The sequence below is a fragment of the Kogia breviceps genome, chromosome 9 (genome assembly GCF_026419965.1).
Source record: "Kogia breviceps isolate mKogBre1 chromosome 9, mKogBre1 haplotype 1, whole genome shotgun sequence".
Taxonomy (NCBI): Eukaryota; Metazoa; Chordata; class Mammalia; order Artiodactyla; family Physeteridae; genus Kogia; species Kogia breviceps.
In genome coordinates this window covers 24,253,187-24,275,477 of record NC_081318.1, presented here as the reverse complement: position 1 = coordinate 24,275,477, position 22,291 = coordinate 24,253,187, and the positions used below count along the sequence as shown (strand labels likewise).

The following is a 22,291-nucleotide window of genomic DNA, read 5'->3' as shown; positions in this document are numbered from 1 at the left end:
TTTTTAATTACCAAGTAATATACTAAACAGACATCTCTAGGCACTGTCTGGCAAGCAAAGCATATGAACCAGAGACATATGCTTTGAAAGCAGAATGAATCCTCTGTCATCTGTCCATCTCTGAGAGGTCATTTGAATATCAGGTGACTTGTATCTTAGTCTTCAGTTTCTTCCTTAGTGATATGATGGGTTTAATCAGTTTTAGTTAATACATACATTTTACTGTTTAACAGTGAAAACTTTTCATTTATAAATTAGAGGATAGGAATCAAATTTTTATTATGTTCTGAATTATGCTAAGCTTATATGGTTGGTACACATTAGACACCTAGCAGAAAAGAATGTTTGAGCTGCGGTTAAATCATTTACTCTTAGCTCTATAAGAATGTATGTGGGCTTCCCTGGTGGCGCAGTGGTTGAGAGTCCGCCTGCTGATGCAGGGGGCGCGGGTTCGTGCCCTGGTCTGGGAGGATCCCACATGCCGCAGAGCCACTGGGCCCGTGAGCCATGGCCGCTGGGCCTTCGCGTCCGGAGCCTGTGCTCCGCAGTAGGAGAGGCCACAACGGTGAGAGGCCAGCGTACCGAAAAAAAAGAAAAAGAATGTATGTGTACACTGTAACAATAGTGTTGTGCATAAGTGTAAATTAAGTGTACCAGTACATACACATTATATTAAAGATCATAAAACGCCTTTATGATGATGGCTTGAAAGGACAAGACCCCATACAAGCAAATTAACATCTGACTTAAACTTTTTAAAAAAAATTTCCTTTCTGATTGTTTAAAAAAAAAAAAGAAACTCACCCCCCCCCCCCAATTCAAGCAGTATATTTGTTAATGAAAATATTATTAATCAGAGGGAGTTATGGGTCAGGGATGTTTGTTGCAAGTATAATTTTCAAATTGGAAAAAGAGAAGGAAACCAGTTTTTGCATTTTTTTAGCCATTTTGAGGTGTTTTGATTCAATGTGAAATGGCCACAGCTGTTTATTTAGAAGTGAAAATATTACTTGATACATTAACTGAAATCTCTCACTCTCCTTTGTTATTGTCTCCTTGAAGAGAATTGTACTATGTTAGGTATTTGTCCCCCTATTGTGGGTTGAGTTGTGAAACCCCCCAAAAGATATGTTAAAGTTGTAACACTAAGAACCTATGACTGTGACATTAGATCTGTGAAGACCTTACTTCCGGATAATCAGGAGGAGGTCATACCTGATGAGGCTGGGCCCTAAATCCAATGCCTGGTGTCATCATGAGAGCTTCAGGTGCACACAGATGCAAGAAGGCCCTGTGACAGGGACAGATTGGAGTGATGCAGCTGTAAGCTGAGCATCGCCAGGGGTTGTTGGCCACCACCAGAAGCTGGAAAGAGGCTGCCCTAGAGCCTTCAGAGAGAGCACGGCCCTGCCAGCACTCTTGGGTTTTGTACTTTGGGCTCTTAACTGGGAGAGAGTAAGTTCGTGTTGTTCGAAGCCATCAGTGTCTGGTCATTTTTTATGGTTGCCCTAGGAAATGCATACCTGCGGCTCCCCCTCTTTTTCTTTAAACATTTTATGTCTTGTGATGAAAAATAGCTTTCCCTTTTTTTGAACAAAAGTCACACAATCGGCTTTTAAGTAAACATCATGTATGTCAAGGCATGTTAACTTGGATTTTTGAAAGGTTGCTTTGAATGCTGAGACTGGGCTACTTTCCACACATTGTCGTCCCACCTGTGTACAGGGTTTCCCTTCATGCTTCACCCCTGGGAACACCCTGGGTACCCTAGTGAAATTGCTCTGGTTTCCCTGGTTTACAACTCTTCTGAAGGAGCTATCTGTCTCTTTCCCAATAATCTTGTTATTCTATAAGTGTGTAGAATGTAATGTAGAACAGAGATTGGCATCTTACGAGTTGTGTGGCCTGTTTCTTTTGTGTGACCTTTTCATATGATCATGGGCAGACTGTCTCCCAGCTCTTGTTTCTAGAAAATAAGGATGGCCGTTTAGATAAACTCAGTGGGTGTAAATTTTTACAAAAGTAAAAACTCCAAAGACCTTAACAAACTTCATTTATGTAGATCTCTCTAATCATATGACGGTGGCCAATGTATACGTGTTAGTTTATATTCTTATTTATAACTGTTCGTGAAACCACGTTTTGTCTATATTTTTAATTAATTAATTTTATTTTTGGCTGTGTTGGGTCTTCATTGCTGCGCATGGGCTTTCTCTAGTTGCAGCGAGTGGGGCTATGCTTCCTTGCGGTGCACGGGCTTCTCATTGTGATGGCTTCTCTTGTTGTGGAGCGTGGGCTCTACGGCACGCGGGCTTCAGTAGTTGTAGCATGTGGGCTCAGTAGTTGTGGCTCGCGAGCTCCAGAGCACAGGCTCAGTAGTTGTGGCGAACGGGCGTAGTTGCTCCGCAGCATGTGGGATCTTCCCAGACCAGGGCTCGAACCCATGTCCCCTGCGTTGGCAGGCGGGTTCTTAACCACTGCGCCACCAGGGAAATCCCAACGTTTTGTCTGTTTTTACAAACAGCTTTATTGGGACATAATGGATATGCAGGAAAACTGCACATTTTTAAAGTGTGCAGTTTGGGAAGCTTTGAGAAATGTATATATATCCATGAAACCATCACTACAGTCAAGATAGTGAACGTACTCATTACCACCCAGAGTTTCCTTGTGCCCCATTCTATCCCTTCCCATGTACCCCCAAGCCATGCATCTACCTTCTCTCATTATAGATTAGTTTCATTTTCTAGAGCTTATATAAATGGAATCATACAGTATCTACTCTTGTTAATCTGGCTTCCTTCACTCAGTCTAATTATCTGAGATTCATCTGTGTTGTGGTCTGTATCAATAGTTCATCCTTTCTGTTGCTGAGTAGTATTCCACTGTATGGATATACCATGGTTCAGCCATTCTTTTACCTCTGGTGGTCATTTGGGCTGTTTCCAGTTGCCTCCCAATTTTTGGCTCTTTACATATAAAGCTTTGATGAACATTTGTGTACAAGTCTTTGTATGGATATATATTTTCTTGTCTCCTGTATAAATACCCTGGAGTATAACGGTTGGGTCATTATTGTGATGTTAGGCACTGTTGCTTCCAATGCTTTCCCATGGTTCTTCCCCTGGCCTCAGGTGGAAGCACATTCCTGAGCTGATCAGTACTGTGCTCAGGAGAGGCCCTGTGCGGATCTCAGAAGCCATCTCTCTGTGCTGCTCTCTCCACCCTGGTCCTTTGTGCCAAAAACTCTAGCAGGCTTGGTCTCCCTCAAACCCTTGTCCATTCCCACTAGAAACTCTAGGCAGTAAGCAGTTGTAGGGCTCATTTGTGTCCTGTCTCTTAAGGATCACTGTTCTCTGTTGCCTGTTACCTATCTTACTGAAAGCCATGTTTCAAAATGTTTGGGTTTTTTGATTTTATGCAGGACGGTGGATTTGGTCCTTGTTTCATCTTTGTTGGAAACGGAAGTTGCACATTCTTCTTGAATTATGGCACTTTTAATTTTAAGCACACATATATTCCATTAAGCAAATATACTATTTTCCAGTTATGTCCATGTTCTAGATTTCTTTTTTTCTTAATAGCATTAAACATGTACTTTTTTTTTCCTATTTAGGATTATTCATTTTGGAACTATATCCACAGAGTGAGTTAATAGGTTAAAGGTATATAAGTGAATTTTCAGACTGTACCCCATAAGTATTTAAACTTTCCTACATATAATCGAGTTTTTGTTTCATCCCTATTTTTGCTTTCCTAGATTAACTGGACTTTAGAGTTTCATCTGCACAAAAGATTACTAGTAAGAATGTTTTTCATGTAATTTACATTTGACTTCCTTTCATGTAAACCATTCATCTCCTTTGACTACTTTAAAAGTAGAATTATTTTATTGGCTCTATATGTGTATCTTGCATGACTTTCAGATGGGTTTTTTATACTATTTTTCTATATTTAGATATTTTTCAATACATTTTATTTTGTAAAACTACTATTTAATTCTAGAACATTGATCATTTTATTTCATAAATTGTCTTTCCTCAGGTGGGCTTAAATTGTAAATCTTTCTCCATCCTGTGCCCCGTTTATTTGTTTAATGCTTAGTTAGGAGATACAGCGGGAAGTTTATTGGCGCCAGTGCCTTGGTGAACTAACCAAAGTGCTTTTTAGAAACCAACTCCTCTGACAGGAGTGATTGGCGTGCCAACTCATTGCAGCCCAACTCAAACCATACTTTTATGTTTTTTTGATGTTAAATAACTTTAATGTTCAATGTGGGAGTCACATTGACTCCTGGGAGTTCCCTCCCAGGGCTCTTCAGTGCCATCCTCAAAGCTGGTTAGTGCAGGGAGGCAGGGCAGGGTTGCTTCCAGTTTTCTCCCAGGTAGGGCTTAGGGGTCCCAGCCAGCCCTGGGAATGAGCCCCTCAGCACCATGGCAACCACAGCTTAAAGGGGGCTTCTGCTCCCCCTCCGCAGCCTATCCCCAGTCCAGCAGAGGAAGAGGAGGCCAAGCTGGCCAACCTGCTACAAACAGCGCCGAATCCAGAGCCCAGCTGCGCACAGATCGCCTCTTCTGGCCAGATCCTGTTGCCAGCACGCCGTCTCACACTGGGGACTGGAGCCAAGTGTGGGGTGGGCCTTTGCTGCAGAGGCCTGTGGGCTGTGGGGACCGCTTCGGGGGTAGAGGGGCAACCGAGTGAGAAGCCCCAGGGGAGTGTCTGGGGGGACAGCATCCAGGGAGGCCGTTCAGCGTCTCCTCCAGGGCAGGGAATGGGTCTGGGCTGGGGTCGAGGCCACTGAAGCAGGCGGGCAGGGGCCAGGCAGGGCAGGCTGGGGGCGTCTCCAGCCTCGTGCCCTCCAGCTGGGCCAGGCTGTCTGTCACCGCGGTGATGTCATCCAGCGGCTCCATAGCTGTGGCACCAGGAAGGGATTGGGGGGAGGAGGCTAGTCAGAGCTTAGGCCCCAGACCTGTTCAGCCCTGAGCATCACCTGTCACCATCTCATGGTACCAGGAACCCTGCTTGGCCAGTCCTCGGAGTAGTTTCCGAGGAGCGGGGGTTTCCATTTTCATTATTTCATCACGGCACTGCTTCCACTGGCTCATGTCAAAGAAAAGCTGCCACGGAGCTTCCGTCCAGCTCTGCAGGGTGGAGTCTTGAAAGGCACAGCTTCTGTTACCATCAACCTGAAGACACAGACACTGGGGAGGAGCCGCTGTGTACTCCCCAACTCTCTGCCCGAAGCGTGTGTGTCTCCTCATCCTCCCCATACTGGTTACTGATGCTCAGGGTGAAGGGCCGCCCACTACCTGGTCCAGCTCACCTGCCCGGACTTGAGTCTCCTTGTTGATCACAACAGTAAACAGCGGCTCCTCCCCAGTGTCTGTGTCTTCAGGTTGATGGTAACAGAAGCTGTTTGTGCCTTTCAAGACTCCATGCACTCGCACCCAGTCCTGCAGCTCCCCAGCTTGCTGCGCTCTGAGGGTACCACTTGCAGTAGGCCGAGTCATGCAGAAAGGCTGAGCCACCAGGCGCCAACACACGCTACCATCAAGGGGCAGCCGGGCAGCGTTCTCCTCCTGACTGGTGAGGGTGAGGTCACGTGTGTGGAGCCCATCTTGCACTGCTGCCAGGGTGAGAGTGGTATGAGCCAAGAGGTGCTAACGAGGACCGCCAGCAGCTGGGGTGGGGAGCAAGATGGGACTGCTTCCCGAGCCCCTAGCTGTCTCCAGCGATGCCCGCACACGCCTCCCCGAGGAGCAGCCCCGGGAGCTGCTCGGCTTGCTGGCAAGCTTCCTGGGTGCCCCAGCCAGGGCCCCTCCTCTTCCACGCAGGCCCCATACAGCTCCAGCCGCAGTTCAGAGTCTGGCCCTGCCTCGGCAAAGAGCATCTTGTTGCTGAAGGAGATGGCTGTGAGGGTCCTGTCCACCAGGATCATCTCCGTGTCCTGAGTGCATTCGCCTATCTGCAGCAGCAAGAACACAGCCCAACGGTGCAGGTCGCCTTTGTTCTTGAAATCTTGTGTCCTTCCACATGAATGGAATCTGGAGGTCAGAAATGCAGACCTGGCCGCGGCAGGGGGAGCGCTCAGCAGGTGGCCCGCTGTCAGGAGGCCGCTGGCCTGGCTTTCTCAGCACTTGCGCGTCCTCGCGCCCCTGCAGTTCGCCCGTGTAGCGGGGGTGCGGCTATTGCACACCAGCACGCTCTGGCTGGGGGCAGGCCACCGGCAGCTGGCGGGCCCTTTCCCTCATCCGGGTCTCATGGTGTAGCATTCTTTGCAACCGTGTCCTCCGGTGGGTTGCAGAAGAGACTGAGCCAGCAGCAGCTGCGTTTGAACTCCCATCTCCAGGGCGGAGCCGCTGGCCGTGGTGACCCGCCTCCGGAGGTTTCCGGAGAACATGAGAGCGGTCCCGTGCTTCTGCCTGCCCTCAGCACTCCCCACGCTGCCCGCCTCTGCCTTGTCTCCTAGGCTTCTGTCCCTCGACTCAAACCATACTTTTAAAACTGTTGAAACCCTGGTTTTTCATTCCGCAAGCTGCTGCTTTGAAACAGTCATACAGATGTTCCGGAAGCCTACCGAACTTCAAGAACTTCTTGGTGAGAAAACACTCGTTTTTTTAGTGCAGAAGATTAATCATACCTGAAGTGAAAATTGGCTTTAACATGGACATTGGTGGGCCCTCCATGAGGTGTGAAAGCTCTGACTGGAATGGCCCTGAGCATTGGTTCCATTGTTAGAAGGCGTGTGCACGTTTCCTCAAGTTGCCAGCTGCTGCTGCTTGGAACTCTCGAGTGGCTTAGGTTCGAATAGCAGTAACAGATATTTGTTGATGGCTCCCACTGTGCTAAATGCTGCTAAGTCCTTGACAGGTGCTGTAGATCTAATCCTCGTAACAGTATGTGAGTGAAGGGATTTATGCTCCCCGGTTATAGATGAGGAAACCGAGGCACAGATAGTTTGATTAAATTTTCCTAGGATAATACTGCTAAGGAGTGGCAGCTACTAAAGTTTGAAGAGTAAAAGTGAATTCTCATGTTATACCCCAGTTTGAGTCTCGACTGCAGTGTAGAATTACAAAAATTAAAGAAGGATCAACAGCTAGAAAACTGTATATTTGTTCAAGCAATACAAGTGTTTCCATACTGGTTCACTTTTCCTTTGAAACTAGAAATATTTTTTTGTAGGAAACTGAACGTTGTTAGGATTATAATCTGTATCTTTTTTTTTTTAAAGGACTCAACTCTTTGTTTTTATTTTCGGCTGCGTTGGGGGTCTTCATTGCTGTGCACGGGCTTTCTCTAGTTGTGGCGAGCGGGGGCTTCTCATTGCGGTGGCTTCTCTTGTTGTGGAGCACAGGCTCTAGGCGCATGGGCTTCAGTAGTTGAAGCACGCGGGCTTGGTAGTTGTGGCTCTCGGGCTTAGTTGCTCTGCAGCATGTGGGATCTTCCTGGCCCAGGGATTGAACCCGTGTCCCCTGTATTGGCAGGCAGATTCTCAACCACTGTGCCACCAGGGAAGTCCCATTCTGTATCATCTTACTAGAAATTTACTGGTCTATATAACAAACAGGTATTTCTAACTCTGCTTTCTAATCAGCCCATGAATTTATATTGACCGTTTTATCTTTTGGTCAAACTGTCGTCAAATCGTCATCTCATTGGCCCCTGTCCTGTTGTTTTAGGGCAAATGTTAATGGAATCTGAATAATTCATTTATTGGGGTTGATCTTCAAAAGCATGGGGTAACTTTGAAATTGCCCAAATAAACGAATCTGCCAGTTTTTCTCATGATTTTTATGTGCCAACTTTGATAATCTGTGGAAACGAACAATTTACATTTCTTGTTTAATGTAAGATTCAGTGGTGGTGGTGGTGGTGGTTTTTTAAAAAGATGGGAAATATATGGGGCAGTGATGTTTAAACGGAAGTTGTGGAGTGTGTTTGAAGTTTTGTGTCCTGGAGGTCAGACTATGCAGTATGCAGTTTCCTGGGCAAAATAAGAATCTCTTATAAAATATTCCTATGACCCAGTACATCTTTATCCTCCTAGTCTTCACTTCCTTGGGCATAGTGTAGCAAAGGCCTATAATTATAAGGGTTAAGTAAAATGTGTGAAAGTAGTATTACTTGTATATATGGGTATAGTGAGGAAATTAAGGGGAGAGACTGTGTCACTGTGCCATTTAGACATCTAAGTGCAGTGGGTAGTCTGAAACAGTAGGTATTTCTTAAAATCAAAGGTTCAAGACGTTTATGGCCGGACCACAGGAAGGAGGATGCTGGGGTGGCAGTCACTTCCACACTGGTGCTTATTCGAGCACGGCTCCGTTTTACTCTAGCTCAGAACAGCAATGTCTGCTCAGGGGCAGATGAGTTTTAAGAATGTGCCTGCGCTTTATCCTTTGGGGTTTGTGGGTTCAGGCAAAGCACATTCTTATTCCTTTGTCAACCTTGAATTTGGATACGTTACTTCTGTAGCCTCCTGCCTGCTCACCTCCTGATGATTAGCCGGTAGGACCCTTTTTATCCTTGTTCACAAATAGTGAATTTTGTAACTCTTAAGATGTTATATCCAGTGACCCAGCTTGTTAAGAGGAAAGTCCCAGTCATTGCAGCTTTGTTTTAGAATCAAGGCCCTCACTACACCTCCTCGCCACCCTCTCTTAACACCTGCCAATAACAAGTGGAAACACTTCCCTGTAAAGAGGAAGTACGGCCTTCATGTGGCAGAAAGGGGATTGAACTTAGGGAAAAACCATATTGTTAGAATGATACTTTAACATTATATGCAAAATACCATCGTGGAGTTAGTAGAAATAAATGCTGAAGAGCTCTAAGGAAGAGCTGGTAACGTTTGATTGACTTAGGGGAGGGTTTGGCAGGGGGAACTGCTTTGGAATTGATATTCTTTTAGCCTGTAACACAGACTTGGGTGTCTGTACTCTACCTGCTGACTAGGCTACTTGGAAGAGCAAGTCTGGGTGTCCATGCTTGGGGACAGTGACAGGAATGTGCAGTAAGAAAAGCGTAGCTGCCATACTGGATGATATTGGGTATTACGTTTCTTGACTTCAAAAAGGCATAACCACGGTATACTCCAGAGTAGAATGTATTTCAAGGTGGTGAAAGGGAAAGAAAGCCCCCTGTCTTTGTCAGCTTACAGAAGAAAATTGGTTAACTTTTGACATTTTTCTGCCCTATGATAGACATTTTTGACTATTGCAGAACACATGATGAGCCTTCCTATGTTTCACGAGAGAAGAAAGACACTTTTGTTGTCCACTGTACCCCAAAGACCTTGCTGAAAAGTATTGATACCCTCCTTTGCTTGTAGCCTTTCTTGCTCAGCCTCGTAGCTCGGTCGGCCTTTCTCGGTAGTTTGTCCTGGATGTTGTACTCTGCCCCTTATCCTCCGTGCAGGGTTTCTTGACCCAAACTGGTCATGTTTGTCCACCCTCTTGCCAGTTCCTTTTACGTGTGTCTTCAAATCGTTTGCCTTGTCCTTGTTATATTGTTAAAGTAATTTCTGAATTGAATGCTGTAGCAAGAGGACAGTTTGCAGTCAGAGTGACGTGGGTTTCAAGTCTTTTTCAAGTCTGTGACTTGGCAATGACTAACCTTGGGTGAGTTATTCAGGACCTTTGAGCTCTGGTTTCCTCATCTGTAAAATGATGATACTGTTGAAGTCTTAGTCTTTGGGAACATTAAATGGGACTCATCTCATGCCTTACGTATTATGTATTCAAATATTATGTAGTTAGTAATTGTTCTTGTCAGTCAAGCTTATTTAGTAGCTCTGGCTCACTTTGGATCCCCCAATAAGGTGCCTCTGACTTCATTTTGCACATCCATCTAGCTGAGAGCTGCCTGCTTCCCTTAGGTCAGGTGGGTTTTTTTTCCTGTTGAAAGACTTAGATTTATAATCTTGGCTTTCACTTTGAATGGCCTATTCTCAAGTGTCATTTTAAGTTGATTTGTTATGCTAATGCCTTACAAATAATGTGCTTCCTAATTAGCCCATATGTAATAAGGCAGGGTACCCACCTGCATACTTGCATATTAAATATTCTATGCAAAAAACCCTTAGCTCAGCTTCACACCGTGGGGGGGATCGTTGGAGCACATGAAGAAGACTGTTCTCTGACTTGAATGGTAGTGACGCATTACGCTAGCGTACATCATGAAGGCTAGGGCTACATGGTGGTTGGAGTCATTTAAAATTGGTTTGGACAGTGTGCTGTTGACCAGAGCGCCTTGTGAGTAGTTCTGGTCCTACTTACGTCTTTCCTCTAACACTGTAATGGCCTCCTACCTGGCCTCCTCCTCTCCAATTGTCCCCCCCCTCTAATCCAGTTCTATATATGGCTGCTATGTTAATCTTCCTAAAACATACCTCTGATTCTGTCACTCTCCTTATCCTCAACTTTTTAAAAAGCTCCCCATTTCTTGGCGAAAAGGGCCAAACTTCTAAAGTCCCATGATGTGGCCTAAATTTCCAAAGTTCCTTTCTATAATACTTGCTTTTAGAGTGGTTATTAGTGGTGGGAAGTTGGAAATGTGTACGGACGTTGCCTTGGTGCACGTCACTGGGGGGACACTTTTAATGGGTAGGGGGCCAAAAGTGCTAGAGGGGATAGTCCTACCAACGGAAGATTTTGCCAGAACAGCAGTGAGTTGGACATTACGGAGTAAAACTAGAACCAGTTACAGGGGACCATTTTAGCTTAATGTGAAAAAAGAACTTTCTAAGCAAGGTGTTCAGTGAGAGAGAGTGGGCTGTCCCAGGAAGTTAGCTTCCCTTTCATCGAAGGCCTTGACACATGAGCTGGATAAACAGATGGTAGGAATATTGTGGAGGGGATTTGACGGTGCATAGGAGGCTAGAGGTACACTTTTAAGTTCCCTTCCAACCCACAGGCCCTGTGATTCTATGGCTTATAATTCGTGAAAATTCTAAGACTGATTAGGTCCCCATAGAAACAATGCGTCTGCATTTACATTTCTATACGTTCCTCATAAGTGAGGTAAGTGGTTCTTGATGAAGCTTGCTTATACCATGTGGCAATGATCCTGCCTTCTTCCCCCTTCATTATACTAATTAATATAATTGAACTATACGTCAAGAAAAATGGAAGCTGGTTTATTACTGCCTATGATATTTAATTTCCTTTTTAATTGTAACATTCCAGTTACACCAAGTTGCTGGGACAGAAGGAATAGCAGCGTTTGTGGTTCCGTAGGAATTAAGAAAGGAAGAAAACTTTTGTTCTTCTGAAGTTTTCATTTGGAATAGAAATCGGAGTCGGAACCTTGCTTCATGATTTGACTTATAAGTGCTTCCGTTTATCCCAGGAATGACTTTTGGCTAGCCTTAGAGCAAATTATCCAGATGCTTATATATTTGATAGTGCTTTCCTTTCTCTTACTAATAGTTAAAGTAAAAGAAATCATAATGAAATGTCATTCTAATAATGATGAAAGTATTCAAAGTATGTTTAGATTTGTAATCTCAAAATACATGATGATAATTACCTGGATTATTCACAATAACCATTTCATAGAGGGGAAACCCAAGATACTGAAATTAGGGAATTATTTGCTGAGCCAAGTCCAGATTCCCATTTCCACTTACGACAAGTTCCCACAAAACTCCTACCAGTTTCTTTCAGGTATCTTTGTGATCAAGCTACAATATCTGTGGTTCTCCTCAAGGCTGCACGTCTTTTGTTAAGGAGGCAGAGAATAGTTTCATGCCCTGCCTGGCAGGATCCTAAGTAACAGTCAATACCTTATTTACCTGTTTGATTTCCTGTTGTTTCTTGATTGCCTTTCCCAGGCCAGGGAGATTAATTTAAACACACTGACCTCCTTTATGGTGATTGAGAATGATTACCTTTGGGGTCTGATTGTTTTCCAGGGGGAAAAGGGAAGTTAATTTAGAAGGATCTTGATCAGAGTAGTAGTTTTTGTGACACATGTGTATGAGTTTGAAAACCAGTACTAGGACCCTGCCTCCTGACACGGGCCTGCACTCTTGTGCCTGCTTTCTGATATGGTATTGGTCTTCAGATGAGATACGCGGTTCCTTTAAGGTTAAGCTCTCTGAGCTGTTTAAAGATGGCTTATTTTTCTATTTAAACCTCATTCTGTCATAGGTTACAATCCTTTGGGGCAGATATGGGTTGTTAGTTTGCTGAAAATAGAACTTAATTGGCTACCGTACCAAGTACTGATTTTTAATTTGACAAGAGAGTCATGATTCAGTCAGCCTATTAGGTCCTTAAGGTCGTATGGAAGTTAGAAAATGTAACTAAAACCCCACCTGGACCGCTGCTCCTATGCAAACCAGGTCTGATTGTGGGCTGTGCACAGTGGGGCTTCTGACCATTTGTGTAGCTGGAGGGGCAGGGTCTGCCCCACCTCTGAGGAGTGCCCGTGAACGTGTTCATTGAGTTTCTCAACTGCTATATAATGTTTACTTGCTGTGGAAATGCAGAAGACTAGAACTGTCTAGCAGACGAGACGTTATCTTCCTCTTTTTGACTTTAGAGTTTCTGCTTTTGCTAAATAGGAAAGAGACCCATTGGGGCAGTATAGTACTGTACATGTAATTACTATACAGTAATTTCCTCGTTTAATTCAACAAAGATACAGCTGAGGTATGGGGACTGGTGGTAAGCCCCTGCTCGCAGAAAACTGGGGAGGGATATCAATTCTGGCTCTCCTTCCTTTAAAGGGCAGTTATCACCTCACCTTCTGAGGCCCACATGAAGCGCTTTCCAGTACATATGTATTGTTACTGTTCCCAGCAGACATTGAAGCAGATGTCACAGAAGTGAAGTCTGACAGCTGTTACCTAACCTCTTCAATATCCTTCTTCTATCTACTTCAACCTTCTTAGATTTTTTGAAGCCTTATTAGATATGAGCAACTTTTGCCCAAGGAACTGGCTTCTTCTCCCCATTGACTGACAAGATACTGGTCATCAGACAGTGATTAGCAGAATGCTGTGATTCTCCTTTTCCCCTGATGAATGTTTGTGTGAACAGACTAACAGCAGCTATAAGCACCGTTGTTGGTGGTGTCATAAGGAGATGAATTGCCTTCCATTTTTAGCTTCTATATGCTTGTACTTATTAGAGAGGTCGAGTGCTCTTAACGTGTTCATAATCAAGGTTACCAACTCTAAAGAGAGTGGTAGTAGGCCAAGCATACTTGTATGTTCCTGGGGACTCTTGTAGTAGCTGAACTTGGACTTCGCCTGAGCCTCTCCTTGCTGTTTTGCTTTATGTGATACTTCATGAGAGTAATTGATCCTCAGTCATGAAGTCTTTATTGAGCACCTACTGTGCCCAGATCTTTTTATGCTCTGCCTTGAAGACTTCTTAAATTTTCCCTGGTTTGGTTATGACTTTAGTCATGTCGTAGCATGAGTGTAGTTTGGATTTGGATAATTAATTAGTTTTCATGAAGCTGGGCACAAACACCAGTTATTTTATTTTGCCTTTTTGGTTGTATGGAGAGGAAACATGTTAAACTGAAACCTTGGGTTCTCAGGTATTTATGGCTAATGAAAGATATGGCTATTTATACCACATCCTAATGGTATTCCTAGGTATAAGGAAAACAAAGTGTACAGAAAGGTACTGACTTGAGTTTCTATGTATGGGTCATATTGTAGTGACCTAGGCACTTTATACGTATTAACTGATTCAAGCTTTAGAATACTGTCTCAAAATTCCTCCTCCCCCTGCTGTTGAAGTTTTCAATCTTTGTCGTAACCATTGTACAAGCTTTGGGGTCCCAGTTTCAAATATCACTCTCTTCAGTCTGTCTTTCCACACTGCTGCTCAGTTGTTCTTTGTAAAATTCCAAACACACGTCTGTCCCCTTCCCAGAAAGTTCTCTTCGTTCCTCTATTCCAGAGGTTAATGTTAATCTCTTGGCAAACAGCACTAGGCCCTGGCTGAACTTTCCCCTGCCTCCTTATCCAGCATTTACCTCCTTTTTGAACTCTCCATTCTTTCCTACTGCTTATCTTGTGTGTCTCTCTCTCTCTGGAACACTAACTCATTCTTCCAGTTTTAAAACTTGAGAGAAGTGCCTCACCTCTTCTGCCATTATTATTCCTTAAAAGAATGCAAAACGAATTCCCAAAATGTAATGTGTGTGTGTGTAACACGTATTTTTAAGAATAATAAACAGTCCTTCAATCTGGAATAATTTACAGTAAATTTGGTCAAATTCAGATTTAACACATTGCTGTCCCCTTTTTTTCATTTTTTTTAAAACTGGGGAGAACTTCACCACAAGCCCATGTCTTACAGACGTGTTTTTGAGTCTCTCGTGTATGTAGTGAAATTGACCTGAAAGGCTGGAAATGTGAGGATGGGAACGAAGCAGGAAAAATTTTTAAAGGTTCTGTTTATTGAAATGTAGAATATTGGAAGTGCAGTGTGAGAATGGAAGGAACTGAAGAAATCTGGTAGTCATGCAAGGGGGCTGACTTAAAGGAGGGTGTTGTAATTGACCAGTGGAAGGGAGGAAAGGGTTAGTCAGAGGGGCAAACTAATTGTAAGATGAATAGCACTGAGGAAACCGGTGAGATGTGAAGCCCTCCCCAAGATTGTTTGAGTACTTGAGCTTTGTGAGTTGGTTCCTGATTATACAGAGACGGAAACGATATTGATTCATCTTGTGTGTTCTGATGCATGCTCTTCAAAGAGGAAAGAAAGACAATCCTTTATGTAAGTTTATTAGTGGTGAGATGACATTCTTTAAGAAATATCATCCATGGTGGCCACTGGGGAACTTGAAACATCGAAGCCTTTTCGCCTGAAAGTAATTTAACAAGTCAGTATCTTTCTGGGTAACTGTAATTGCTAGACGTTCGATAGTCATGAAATTTAGTTAGCATTCTTGCTGTTGAATTGATTTTTAATGTTTATTTGCAAAACCTTAAATGTGTGCCCAAAGCCTTGAATGCATTCCCAAGTTATCCATTGTACACTCCCTAGATATGAAATATCAATTTTATAGGCTAGCAAAATGATATTTAATGGTGGCTGACTAGATAGTGTTTAAGAACAGTATGTATTAGATACTTAAATTTGTCTATTATCTGACTCCTGGCACAGATCATTGAATTTAGGTGGTACTGAAATTGCAGAAGATCTGGCTGCCTTAGTAATCCAAGCTATGCAGCATGTTTATTTAGTCCCAGGACCTTCCTCTTGTCTTTCTTCTTTCTAAGCAGGTACAGAAGAAAATAAAACAATTTTGGTTTGTACTTTCACATCTACTTGCATTAGGAGAGATGTCTTTAAAAAACGGTAGGGATGTTTTCAGGATGCTTCTTGAAGCCTGGGGCACACCAGTTTTTTGTGATTTGTTGACATCAGTTGTTTTTTCCTCCTTCTCTAATGTGTGCCTTCTTTGATTATACTTCAAGACCCAAGGTTTCACCACATTTCAATTTTAAATTTTGAGGCTAAATTTGGTCAAGCTGCAGCTGTAAAGGATGTTCTGTTTCATACCCATATCATTTTGTCTTGAATTTCATTTTAAAATGATCACTGTATTTTAGGCGTATGCAATGTCTTCTTAATGGCTTCTTGGAAAAAATACATTGTTCAGTTAAATAAGTAAATGACATTGTCTGGGTTACTGAGCATGACTCACTTAAAATCTCATTTGGAACAATTTCTCTGTCCACCCTTTGTTAACCGTATATCTTGCTGGGTTTGTAGTACGGGGACTTACACAAGAGTTAAAATAAACCATGGAGATCTGGATTTACGGTAACAGCCCCTCCTCAATTCAAGGACTGTGGATGGATCTCTTTCCTTTCTGCTTTTTCTTTGATCTATTTTAGGCTTTACTTTCATCCTTTGCTGTAGGTTTCTTAACTGCTTGTTTATTTTTTCTTAGAGAAGTATGAGCATATGCAAACTACAAGGAATTTTGGAATGATTAAATGGATAAATATCATATACATAACCCATATGGGTTGTCTGAATAAGATTCCCCTTTATGATAGGCCAAAATTTGCATATTTGCATACAGTTTCTTCACCATATCTTTGCGAGGGTGCCTCTGGTATACACAGTAAGCTTCCCGTCCCTGTCATGCGTCCATCTGCTCGCTGGAACCCTTTCTACTGAATCCTCTACCCTGCCACTCATAATGCTTAGGTTATAATCTTTGTGTAGAATGGCGAGGGATAATATCTGTTACCATTGAACGCTGCATAAACCTGTTGAAAAAAGTGGGATAAAAAAATTAAAGCCATTAATGTTTTCTTCATCCCTTATATCCTCTCTTTTTGAACAGTTTAGCTTTACTGGTGCTAAATTAAATAACAATAATCTGTTAACTTTACAAAGACATAGTTTAAAGGCATTGGAAACACAAAGGGAAAAGGTATAGCTCCTCATTATAATTTTTCTGGAGTGCTGCAAATAAAATTGACGATTGGTAAATCCATTTATGTTGCAGAAGCACTGGGAGAACAAATGTAAAGAAACGATTTTTTAAGTTCTTAACAGAGAGGAGAGTCTTTTAAAACCATGAATAATCACTAGTATTCTGTTATGTTGGGATTTTTTTTTCCCCCCTGCAGTAAATTTTAAACAGTTCTACTTGATTTCAATTTGGATCCATCAACAGAATAGTCAACTAAATGCGGACAGGACAAAGTGTTAATTTACCAAATATGAACACATCACCACTTGGGGATTAATTCTGGTTTCTTTGGAAATAGTCTCAGGCCAAAACTTTATCGCTAAAGCCTGTAATCTAAATATTTCCTGTGGGTTAGGCTAGATTAAATCATCTGTCCCGTGTGTTCAGAATTCATGTGGATGAGGTCCTATTATTTTATATTTAAATTCTGATTTTGCAGGTTGTATGGAAGTTCTAGAAAAGACTGGAGAGATCTGAGGGGCCAGTGGAGTTATTAGGGTTGTAGGGTGTGGCAATGATGATGAATCAATACCTTTGTCTTAACTACAGCTGCTAACCCCCCTCCCTCACCCCCCCCCCCCCCAAACGGTGGTGGTGAGGTGGGCCACAGGTTTGAGTCATCCTGTCCTCAGAGTCTGGTTCTATCTGGCATTTCACAGTAATAGACATAATTGCCTTCTGATTTTTAAGGCTGTATGGCTTTCTTGATAATAATGGGAAATTGGTTATTCATTTGAGTGCGGTTGATTAGTGTTGATGTTTTCATGTCTCACAAGTATTTCTGTTATCTGTCTGCAGATCCCAGGGGCATCTCTACTCTGAAATTTGGGGCTTCGTTTATTTTCCTTCTCTCTCTGTTCTTTCCTGCTTCCTAGCTCCCAATTGGGATTAAAACTTAAACAGCTTAGGCCTAGAAGAAATAAGACATTTACACAAATGCAGATTTATTACTTTTGAATTTTTTAAAATGAACTTGAAAAGGTTTCTTTTACATTTTTAAGGTTTCCAAGTACTGCCCATATCTTTGGAGACTGACAGTGACCTTGGGGGAGGGGAGGGCGAAAGAGACTCATCAAAACATTTTCTAAAGAGATCAATCTTCTGTTTCCTTTCTGTGACCTGATTTGGTGAAGATATTTCCACCTCAAAGCAGGATCTTAAGAATACCATATATTTTCATTTTTAGGTGAATGGATGCAGCTCTGATGTTCTCATGCCTTGCTTGAATGTGAATGTTAAAACATGGCAAATTTTCAAGGAATCATAGGGAACTGATCCATTTTATGTAACATTTACAGACTGATGGGCATTTAGAGATAGAAGGAACATTTAGCATATATACCCAGCCACGTTTTTCCCCCCTTTTCTAACAGGAGGAAAATGAAGCCCAGAGAGATTAAGTAATTTTATTCAACAAACATTAATTGAATGTGTACCATATGTCAGACCCAGTCCTAGGAGCTGGGGGCTACAGAGATGAATAAGTTTAATTTCCTGTTGGAGATAAATACATAGTTCTCAGATCATACAGTTTGTAATTAGGATAGGAAGTAGAATATTTATGAATCATTCATAATTAGATCTTTATATGATGAAAATTATGTCAACCCTCTGTCCTTCCCCTCACCTTTAATTTATTAAATCATCCAGTAAAGATGATTTTCCCTTATTTATTTTGTGGGACTAAATCTGGTGTTCTCCCTTGGCTTCCTTCTTTTGGCGACCACTCTTTCTTGAAAGACCCCAGTCACCCCCATTTTATCAACTATTCAACCTGCTAAAACTGACTGAAATTGCTCTTGCTGAAGTTATTGCCATCTTGAGTGGGCACGTTTCTGTCCTTATTGTGACCGCTTTGAATGTGCTGACTCTGTCTTCTCTTCTTCTTTTTTTTTTTTTTTGCTATGAGGGCCTCTCACTGTCGTGGCCTCTCCCTTTGCGGAGCACAGGCTCCGGACGCGCAGGCTCAGCGGCCACGGCTCACGGGCCCAGCTGCTCCGCGGCATGCGGGATCCTCCCGGACCGGGACACGAACCTGTATCCCCTGCATCCGCAGGCGGACTCTCAACCACTGCGCCACCAGGGAAGCCCTAAGCCCTGTCTTCTCTTCTTAAACTCCATTCTCCCTTGGTTCCTTGGTGGCCCGATTCTCCTGTTTTCCTTTGTCGTTTTCCCTTTGTGTTTCCACTGCCACTTCTCACTTCCCCAAATGGGCCACACTTTTGCACATCTCTGCAGCAGCTGGTCGTCCTTCAAGACTCAGCTCACATCTCATCTCCTCATGAAGCATAGCTGACCTTTTGGAGGATTGAGGCACTTCAATTTCTCCGTTCCTAACAGCACCTTGTATTTCTTTACCAATCCTGTAATCTTGTGGTTTGTATATCAGGCTTCTCCTTTTGATTTTTTTTTTTTTCCTCTCTGGAGAGCAGGGATGATTTTTTTCCAGCGACTGGCACATGATGCTGTTTTTGTACTTTAATGCAGAATGACTTCTTTCTAGCTCAAGCCGCCTCTCCCCTCCCCAGCAGTCCATCCCTCTGTTTCTCTCTCCGGTGCTCTGCTGGGTTTCTGTGTGCTAGGCCAGTACATTGCTGACAAGAAATGACCTGTGGTGACCTGCTGCTAATGGTAGATTTATAGTGCCATCAACTGTCAGTATATGAATTCACTTAAGATGCTTAAACATAACCCTTAGTTACACTCAAATCGATTGGTAAATCTTTTAAAAAGATTCATAAATTATACGTGCATTAACTTAAGCCTATTCCTGTCTGATTAAATCTTAGTTCATAATTCGTGTAAGACAACTAACTGAAATTTTTCGCAGATAAAATAAGGGGATTTTCCAGTTCTCAACACAGTAGTGAATGTCCTACATAATGGTATTGTTGCCATGTTTAATTGTAACCTAAACCTCTACGGTTTGGGTGTGCTGGGCAGCATCCCATCCTGCAAAAGACCGTGTTTGTCTTTAAGGAAATATAGTGTACCGCAATTTAAAAAGAGCACGCAGATTGGTTTTCCACAGTGCCTAATTCTCTGTGTCACATGGCCGAGATAGGGCTTCTAGGCCCATTAATAAGCCGATCCATTTGCTGAACTAGAATGTTTTTCTCTTGTTTCTCCACTGCATTGGGGTTGCTGACCCTTTATCCTTTGCTGTACACTTACTTGTCCTTGATTAAAATTAGATTAATAAAGCTAAATCAAGGAAAAAATAGGAATATCCTCGGTAGAATAAGTGACCATATATTACCGTTAAACTGTTCAGAAGGAAATATTAAGTGATTTTGTTTTGTTTTTACTCATAGCCTTTTCTTTTATTTCTGATTAGTACTGATAACAAACTGTATGCATTATTCCTTATTTTTTGGAAGTATGGCAGTGGGGATGTGGATTCTTAAGCTGCTGGTTCCAAATACTTTGTCTTTTCCAGTAACCTCCTGGTCTTGGGTTGTGTTCAAATCTGTAAGATTTATTAGGTGAACGTTCTGTAGCTAAGTGGCAAGGTGTTCTGTCTTCTCATTAGCAGTGACCCTGGGTAGTTTTCTCACATTCAGCAACATTTGTTAGGAGCCACCCAGCATCCCTGTCACCTAGCGGTGAGGCAGAGCTGGGGTTCCGGGTGAGGAGGTCACCTTGTGCACATCTCCATTGGGGGCAGGGGTGCTTTGTAGGGAGTGCTCAGGCTGAAACTGGTTTCCCTTTTCTTTTTGCATATGAACTCTACTCCGGTAGTACACAGAGAGCTTATTACTCGGAAGAAGGAAATGACTTCTCTCTTGCTTTAAGCTGGAGAGGCATCACAAGGTCCTTAGATGCCTTGTAATGGAATCCAGTGGCCATGGATTTCGGAGTTGGTTAAATTAGAGTTCAGTTTTTGCCCCTGCCATTTTCTGCTGTTGTGAGCTTTAGTCTAAATTACACTGAGCCTTTTTTCCTTCGTCCGTAACAAAAATACTATATTTGCTGACTGTTGAATTCTGTTGAGGATCAAATGAGTACAGTAGGATTAAAAAGATGAGTCAGATGCTGTTTTTAAGCTTAAATAGTTTCGAATCACCTGTGAGATATAAGAAACATATATACTGACTTGGGCCAGATGAACCAAGAGAGAAGACAGGATATTTGATTAGAAAGCTCAGAAGGTTTCCTGAGGATGGTGGGTGGCATTTGAGTATGGCCTTGCAGAACGCTTGGCATTTTATTTATTTTTTTTAATGGATTTATTTATTTATTGAAAAAATATATATTTACTTTTGGCTGAGTTGGGTCTTCGTTGCTGCGTGCGGGGCTTTCTCTAGTTGGGGTGAGCGGGGGCTACTCTTCGTTGTGGCGCGTGGGCTTCTCATTGCAGTGGCTTCCCTTGTGGCGGAGCACGGGCTCTAGGCACGCAGGCGTCAGTAGTTGTGGCACTCGGGCTCAGTAGTTGTGGCTCACGGGCTCCAGAGCGCAGGCTGAGTAGTTGTGGTGCACGGGCTTAGTGTCTCCATGGCGTGCAGGATCTTCCCGGACCAGGGCTCAAACCTGTGTCCCCTGCATTGGCAAGCGGATTCTTAACCACTGCACCACCAGGGAAGCCCACATTTGGCATTTTAGTAAGCAAAGTCTTTAACATTGAGATTGCAGTCCCATCCAGCACTGGAATAACGTAAAAAGGGGAGTAGAAGATTCGGTTGTGGGGCTTGTTCGTGAAGGAAACAATTTGGAATACAGTTGTTGGGATCCGAAGTGGGCTAGCATGATTGATGATATCCATAATTAATACCTTTTTGTAGCCAACAAAAGATTAGGATTCATATCAGAAAATTCCCATGTTTTTTGGGGTTTTGAATTTGTTAACATGCTATGGCTTCTCCCAAATTAAATCAGAATATTACCTTGAATGAGTTCCACTTTTTTCTTCCTTGTGGTTAAAAAACACATAACATAAAATTTACATTTTTAGGGGGCTTCCCTGGTGGCGCAGTGGTTGAGAATCCGCCTGCCAATGCAGGGGATACGGGTTCGTGCCCCGGTCCGGGAAGATCCCACATGCCGCGGAGCGGCTGGGCCCGTGAGCCATGGCCGCTGAGCCGGTGCGTCCGAAGCCTGTGCTCCGCAACGGGAGAGGCCACAACAGTGAGAGGCCCGCATACCACAAAAAAAAAAAAAAAAAAAAAAAAAAAAATTTACATTTTTAACCATTTAATGGTATGATTCAGAAGTGTTTAAGATATTCCCATTATTGTGAGACAAATCTCCAAAACTACTTCATCTTGCAGAACTGAAGCCCTGTACCCATTAATCAGTTCCTTTTCCCCTTCCCCTCAGTCTCTGGTAACATTTAGCTCCACTTTTTTGGACAGTTGGCTTAAGAGAAGTTTCTAGAATTCATCTAGCAACATTGCATGATAAACTATGTAATAGCAAATCTGGTGTTATTTATCTCATTTTTCCATCTTGCTATAGTAGAAAAATGACATTTCATTGGGGTTCTTGTGAGTTTGGCCATCCCCACTAACCCTCACATTGTGTGTATGTGCTTCTTCACGCAATATGGTAACCTCACTGACACAGGTAAGGTTTTTACTTTTCCATCTTTACTGTGATCCCAACTTAAACCATGAATATAACCTGTTATGGTTGGTCTTTAAAATCACAAAATGATTCACTACTCATGAGAGTCTAGCAAAATATCGGAAAAAAATTAGGGTACATTGTTCTCTTACTGCTTAAATTCTTAATCTTGTAGACTCTGTGGTTTTGACACCTACTGGGCTTGGAAGTCTTCCCTTTACTCTGGTGTGATCCTTGTGCTACCAGCCATTAAATACTCAAGCAT

General features: G+C 42.9%; 1 protein-coding gene and 1 pseudogene across 1 annotated transcript in view; one reads left to right on the top strand and one right to left on the bottom strand.

Annotated features, from left to right (window-relative positions):
• SND1 (staphylococcal nuclease and tudor domain containing 1) overlaps positions 1 to 22,291 on the top strand; it is a 424,132-nt gene that overhangs the window by 125,768 nt on the left and 276,073 nt on the right. The window lies entirely within an intron of this gene.
• Positions 4,605 to 6,400, bottom strand: LOC131762571 (rhotekin-like; annotated as a pseudogene).